This window comes from Oncorhynchus keta, chromosome 35, assembly GCF_023373465.1.
Source record: "Oncorhynchus keta strain PuntledgeMale-10-30-2019 chromosome 35, Oket_V2, whole genome shotgun sequence".
Lineage (NCBI taxonomy): Eukaryota > Metazoa > Chordata > Actinopteri > Salmoniformes > Salmonidae > Oncorhynchus > Oncorhynchus keta.
In genome coordinates, this window is record NC_068455.1 from 59,588,529 (window position 1) to 59,595,855 (window position 7,327).

A 7,327-nucleotide genomic window follows, 5' to 3' on the forward strand; every position below is an offset into this window, starting at 1 on the left:
ATACACAGTGTAAGGGGATGAAGAATATGTACATAAGGATATATGAATGAGTGATGGTACAGAGCAGCATACAGTAGATGGTATCGAGTACAGTATATACATATGAGATGAGTATGTAGACAAAGTAAACAAAGTGGCATAGTTAAAGTGGCTAGTGATACATGTATTACATAAGGATGCAGTCGATGATGTAGAGTACAGTATATACGTATGCATATGAGATGAATAATGTAGGGTAAGTAACATTATATAAGGTAGCATTGTTTAAAGTGGCTAGTGATATATTTACATAATTTCCCATCAATTCCCATTATTAAAGTGGCTGGAGTTGAGTCAGTGTCAGTGTCAGTGTGTTGGCAGCAGCCACTCAATGTTAGTGGTGGCTGTTTAACAGTCTGATGGCCTTGAGATAGAAGCTGTTTTTCAGTCTCTCGGTCCCAGCTTTGATGCACCTGTACTGACCTCGCCTTCTGGATGATAGCGGGGTGAACAGGCAGTGGTTCGGGTGGTTGATGTCCTTGATGATCTTTATGGCCTTCCTGTAACATCAGGTGGTGTAGGTGTCCTGGAGGGCAGGTAGTTTGCCCCCGGTGATGCGTTGTGCAGACCTCACTACCCTCTGGAGAGCCTTACGGTTGAGGGCGGAGCAGTTGCCGTACCAGGCGGTGATACAGCCCGCCAGGATGCTCTCGATTGTGCATCTGTAGAAGTTTGTGAGTGCTTTTGGTGACAAGCCGCATTTCTTCAGCCTCCTGAGGTTGAAGAGGCGCTGCTGCGCCTTCTTCACGACGCTGTCAGTGTGAGTGGACCAATTCAGTTTGTCTGTGATGTGTATGCCGAGGAACTTAAAACTTGCTACCCTTTCCACTACTGTTCCATCGATGTGGATAGGGGGGTGTTCCCTCTGCTGTTTCCTGAAGTCCACAATCATCTCCTTAGTTTTGTTGACGTTGAGTGTGAGGTTATTTTCCTGACACCACACTCCGAGGGCCCTCACCTCCTCCCTGTAGGCCGTCTCGTCGTTGTTGGTAATCAAGCCTACCACTGTTGTGTCGTCCGCAAACTTGATGATTGAGTTGGAGCGTGCGTGGCCACGCAGTCGTGGGTGAACAGGGAGTACAGGAGAGGGCTCAGAACGCACCCTTGTGGGGCCCCGTGTTGAGGATCAGCGGGGAGGAGATGTTGTTGCCTACCCTCACCACCTGGGGGCGGCCCGTCAGGAAGTCCAGTACCCAGTTGCACAGGGCGGGGTCGAGACCCAGGGTCTCGAGCTTGATGACGAGCTTGGAGGGTACTATGGTGTTGAATGCCGAGCTGTAGTCGATGAACAGCATTCTCACATAGGTATTCCTCTTGTCCAGGTGGGTTAGGGCAGTGTGCAGTGTGGTTGAGATTGCATCGTCTGTGGACCTATTTGGGCGGTAAGGAAATTGGAGTGGGTCTAGGGTGTCAGGTAGGGTGGAGGTGATATGGTCCTTGACTAGTCTCTCAAAGCACTTCATGATGATGGAAGTGACTGCTACGGGGCGGTAGTCGTTTAGCTCAGTTACCTTAGCTTTCTTGGGAACAGGAACAATGGTGGCCCTCTTGAAGCATGTGGGAACAGCAGACTGGTATAGGGATTGATTGAATATGTCGGTAAACACACCGGCCAGCTGGTCTGCGCATGCTCTGAGGGCACGGCTGGGGATGCCGTCTGGGCCTGCAGCCTTGTGAGGGTTAACACGTTTAAATGTCTTACTCACCTCGGCTGCAGTGAAGGAGAGACCGCATGTTTTCGTTGCAGGCCGTGTCAGTGGCACTGTATTGTCCTCAAAGCGGGCAAAAAAGTTATTTAGTCTGCCTGGGAGCAAGACATCCTGGTCCGTGACTGGGCTGGGTTTCTTCTTGTAGTCCGTGATTGACTGTAGACCCTGCCACATGCCTCTTGTGTCTGAGCCGTTGAATTGAGATTCTACTTTGTCTCTCTACTGACGCTTAGCTTGTTTAATAGCCTTGCGGGGGGAATAGCTGCACTGTTTGTATTCGGTCATGTTGCCAGACACCTTGCCCTGATTAAAAGCAGTGGTTCGCGCTTTCAGTTTCACGCGAATGCTGCCATCAATCCACGGTTTCTGGTTAGGGAATGTTTTTATCGTTGCTATGGGAACGACATATTCGACGCACGTTCTAATGAACTCGCACACCGAATCAGCGTATTCGTCAATATTTTTATCTGACGCAATACGAAACATGTCCCAGTCCACGTGATGGAAGCAGTCTTGGAGTGTGGAGTCAGCTTGGTCTGACCAGCGTTGGACAGACCTCAGCGTGGGAACCTCTTGTTTAAGTTTCTGCCTGTAGGCAGGGATCAACAAAATGGAGTCATGGTCAGCTTTTCCGAAAGGGGGGCGGGGCAGGGCCTTATATGCGTCGCGGAAGTTAGAGTAACAATGATCCAAGGTTTTACCACCCCTGGTTGTGCAATCGATATGCTGATAAAATTTAGGAAGTCTTGTTTTCAGATTAGCTTTGTTAAAATCCCCAGCTACAATGAATGCAGCCTCCGGATAAATGGTTTCCAGTTTGCAAAGATTTAAATAAAGTTCGTTCAGAGCCATCGATGTGTCTGCTTGGGGGGGATATATACGGCTGTGATTATAATCGAAGAGAATTCTCTTGGAAGATAATGCGGTCTACATTTGATTGTGAGGAATTCTAAATCAGGTGAACAGAAGGATTTGAGTTCCTGTATGTTTCCTTCATCACACCATGTCTCGTTAGTCATGAGGCATACGCCCCCGCCACTCTTCTTACCAGAAAGATGTTTGTTTCTGTCGGCGCAATGCGTGGAGAAACCCGTTGGCTGCACCGCATCGGATAGCGTCTTCCCAGTAAGCCATGTTTCCGTGAAGCAGAGAACGTTGCAGTCTCTGATGTCCCTCTGGAATGCTACCCTTGCTCGGATTTCATCAACCTTGTTGTCAAGAGACTGGACATTGGCAAGAAGAATGCTGGGGAGTGGTGCGCGATGTGCCCTTGTCCGGAGTCTGACCAGAAGACCGCTACGTTTCCCTCTTTTTCGGAGTCGTTTTCTTGGGTCGCTGCATGCGATCCATTCCGTTGTCCTGTTTGTAAGGCCGAACACAGGATCCGCGTCGCGGAAAACATATTCTTGGTCGTACTGGTGGTGAGTTGACGCTGATCTTATATTCAGTAGTTCTTCTCGACTGTATGTAATGAAACCTAAGATGACCTGGGGTACTAATGTAAGAAATAACACGTAAAAAACAAAAAACTGCATAGTTTCCTAGGAACGCGAAGCGAGGCGGCCATCTCTGTCGGCGCCGGAAGTAATTGCACCATATCAAAGAAAAATAAATAACAATTTGCAAAACCGCAGCATCCCACTTAAAACATTAAACTGGTCCCTCTTTTCTCTCTCTTCTTTATTGTCATGTTATAACCAGCAGCACACCGCAATGCTGACCATATTTTGCTTTTATGAGACATTTGCATTCAGAAATACAAGCTGCCTCATTTCCGAGGGGCTGGATTCTTCTCTCAGTAATTATTTATCCCGTTTTTGAGAATACCCTCTCAGAGGGAACGGATGTGGCCACTATGCAGAGTCTCCTGTCATGACTTTAGTAAGCCGTGGGTAGACATAGGCCTTGTTCTTCCATCAGCTCCTCCAAATAGGATCGGACCTCCATTATGGCATCTGCTGAGGGATTCCTACATGCTGCATCCCCAGTTGCTCTCTCGTCAGCATCCAAACAGCAGACATTTGTGGCACTACTGCTGGTGCTTTTGCTCCACCTGATCCCTCTTCTTCCTGTTGCCCTGGTGCCTGAGCCAGCTGACTGCTGGGGCTGTTCCTCCCTGCTGCTGAGGTTATTCTTTGAAGAGCCTCATCAATCGTTCTGGCATCACTGAAGGCTAACTTCTTAAACCTGGGGTCAAGTGCAGCGGTTTCTGATAGTACGTGATTATATTCCATTCTGTGGAACTTTCTGTCTATTGATGGACATAGGGTGTCCGACAACTCTGTCACATGTCCTGTGGTTACATTTGCTTCTCTCTGGCGGCTGGCTGTGATTCGCTGCAGACCCTTACACAGGAGCATCATTTTTGAGGCTGTCATATAGCTGAAAAGAGAGAACAGTAGCCATTAGTTACACAGCCATTAGTTCAGGTTCATGTTTTGTCTACTGATACTACATTCTCATCTACTGCTTATATACGTATATAATACTGGATTAAATAATGATGTAGTAATAACTGCTTACTGTACCTCTCTCCACACCTCCTCCACCACCTCCCATTCCTCTTGGGTCAGAGCATCAACAGGTGCATTGAAAATGGCCAGGGTAGATATGATGGCATCCTTTGACTCAAGAGTCCGTTTCAACATATAACATTTTTAATTCCACCTTGTAGTGCAGTCTTGTTTGGTCCTCAGCTCAGGCATCCCCATCTGGCATTGTAGTATTCCACAGCTGCTTTCACTTTGTCTACAGTGGGCTTCATCACCTTCAGAGCATCTCTTACAATCAGGTTGATTGTGTGGGCAAGACATGAATGATGAGTCAATTTAAAAAAAATCATGGCTAGCTGCATTGTTGCTAACACAACAGACCACTTTTCCATCTACTTGCCATTCTCAACAGTTCCTCTGCCAAGTTCTCTCAGGTGTGTCTGTCGCTGAACTCAAAGCAGTCCAGAAGACAGCTAGACATCGAAAAATCTTCAATGAAGTGACATGTAACCGACATGTAAGAAGTGGTTACCCTTAATGTCCAGCAGTCAGTGGTAAGGCAAACTGCAGTCGCTTTTTGGACTCTTTCCCCCACTGAAGCCTGCGTGCTCTCATACAGTTGTGGAATAAGTGATTTTGAAATGGGTTTCCTGCTTGGAATTGTGTACATTGGATTTAGACTTTTGCTATAATTTCGAAAACCTCTGCCCTCCACAATCTAAAATGGCTGGAAATCGGTGGCAATAGTTTTAGCCTGTGGAATATCAATTTGGCCTTGTTTTGCTACAGACATGGACTTTGGCATAAACTGGTACATAGAAGACTGCATCGCTGTGGGTCACGGAGTAGACCTACTTGACTGAGTGGATACATCTCCACGTGTGGGGGTGCTGGCTCCACCACTATCACTAACAGGCCCGTTAGTTTCTCAAGCTCCGCTACAGCTAGCTTCACAGTTGGGTGCACAGTTCGCATGTGCGGGTGTAAATTGTGCGTAGAGCCGGCTTTATATGAGAATTTGTTTTGGCAAACACTGCTCTAAAATTGTCTACATTATTAAAATGCATCCAAATGCTCCTGTGCTTCCGACTCATTTTCCAGCTGTTGTTTTCACAGCTGTCCTTCCTCTCTCTACTCGGCTGCTAAGTGTGTGACTGTGAGTGAGTTGGCTCGGGCCTCCCTCACGCATCTTTGGTTCATTGATTGACACTGAGTGTCTGATTGACAGGAACAACAGGTGAGGCTGTTTGTCTGAGCAGACAGTCAGAACGAATGTATGTGCACTTGAGCATTTAGGCCTATATATTTTTTGTCTTCTTTTAATTAGTTAATTATGTTCATTTAAATATTTTGAATAGTTGTATCTTAATTTTCGTTTCAAATTTTATAAATAGATTCGGCTCTTCTGAAATGCGAGCCGGCTCCCAACGTTCACCTACAAGACTCGTTCGCGAACGGCCCAAAGCAGTCTGGACTGGTTGAAGCAGAGTGGGAAGGATTATTTTGAAAGTGTTTCAGTCTGCCGTGAATCATCATAATCCATACACTGGTAAGAGTCTACTGTTAAAATGCCAACGTCTCAACTGTATCAAAGTTGTTTTCATTGTTAGCTATATAGCTAGCTAGCTAGCTAGACAGTTGCATACATGCACCGTTATAGCTTCCTTTATCCATTGTTTACAGATGGCTCAGTGCGGGACGAAGCAACGTTAACCCAGCGAGCTGAGCTGGCCAGTTGCATTCTGCTGTTAGTGTTGAATGGAGATGTGCTAACATGATGATACTATTTTTCATGTTTGCCCGTTTTTAATTAGCTAGCTACAGAAAATAGCCACTGTGGTGCGAATACTAATTGATTAACAAGCTTATCAAATAGCATGTTACGTTATAGGGACACATCGTAAATTGTCGAGTTAGCTAGCCACGATGAAATGATCGCTAAATAGCTTGCTAACTATTGGATTATAGATGTACAAGTTTTTTTGCAATGTTCAACTAGTTTGCTAACTTGATCATTACCATTTACCAGTTGGTAATTATGAATGTTTGCTAAAATCTAGCTAGTTATCTTGTGTCTGCTTTGTTGGGCTGGAAGCAGTTAACAAGCAATAACAAGCTATAGGACATTAATTCATTCATCTCTTAACACATTTTTGTGGTCTTTCAGCATAAACCTGCTCTCCGCCACCAGCAAAAGGAGATGATTGAGGGTGAACATGCAACACATCAGGTATTTTGTTTTTGTACTTTAAGTTTATAGGTTGAATTTGCGGGTCAATTAATGTTATTGCTGGTATGCAAGGAATTCATGTCTTGTCTATTTTTTCTCTGCTTTCCTCCTATACAGCTTTAGTTGTCTGGAGCCTGGTGGTGTTGTAGCCATGGAGCTTTCACTTAGATGGAACCAGGTTACAGCTGCTGTGCAACGTCCTTCCTCCGGCAAACATATTTTTGAGAAGATCAGGACTTTTGCAATGAAAAGGCCATGGACATTATATGTCCTGATCCAAAGGGCAGAATAGAAATATGCTCTCAGGCTAGATTCCTTTGTTCATATCATAACATGACCTGAACCAAAGTTATTCTCAGGATCTTGTGATATAGGCCTAGGTCAATATATTGTTTTTACCTAAGCCTTTGTGTTTGTGTGTTAAGTTTTTCGTAATTGCAGGCTACTACCTTTAGCACTTGAAGTTAATAAAGTATTGTTGAAATATTGTGTTTGTTTTTTTAAGCGCTACCTCACTGCTTTAGCACATTGCCATGGTCACGTGTTCCAATGTGAATTTTTTAAGAGACGGGTAGGTCTAAGCCGTTAAGAGTGTGTGAACGATGCTAAATGGGCGTAAACAAAGAACAGCACTGTAGCTGTTCAATGTGAAAGGTTATTTTTATTATACAGCAATGGGCAATGTAATACTGTACATGGTTTGCCTAATGGGGTAACTCGGTATTAGTATTCCTATAGAAAAGTATTCCTTTTCTAAATATATGTTTCCCAAGTATTAATGTAGAGTATGTGTGAAAATCAAAGCAAAATGTTTGAATGCCCTTTTCTCCTAAATGGGATTTGAAGTTTTTCAATTT

At 44.9% G+C, this 7,327-nt stretch overlaps 1 long non-coding RNA gene across 1 annotated transcript; it reads left to right on the top strand.

The window, feature by feature from the left end:
- Positions 1-5,677: 5,677 nt before the first annotated feature.
- LOC127916031 (uncharacterized) lies at positions 5,678-7,056 on the top strand. The gene is made up of 3 exons (XR_008093218.1): positions 5,678-5,789; positions 6,408-6,470; positions 6,588-7,056. It is a non-coding gene; the product is annotated as an uncharacterized LOC127916031 (long non-coding RNA).
- Positions 7,057-7,327: the final 271 nt, after the last annotated feature.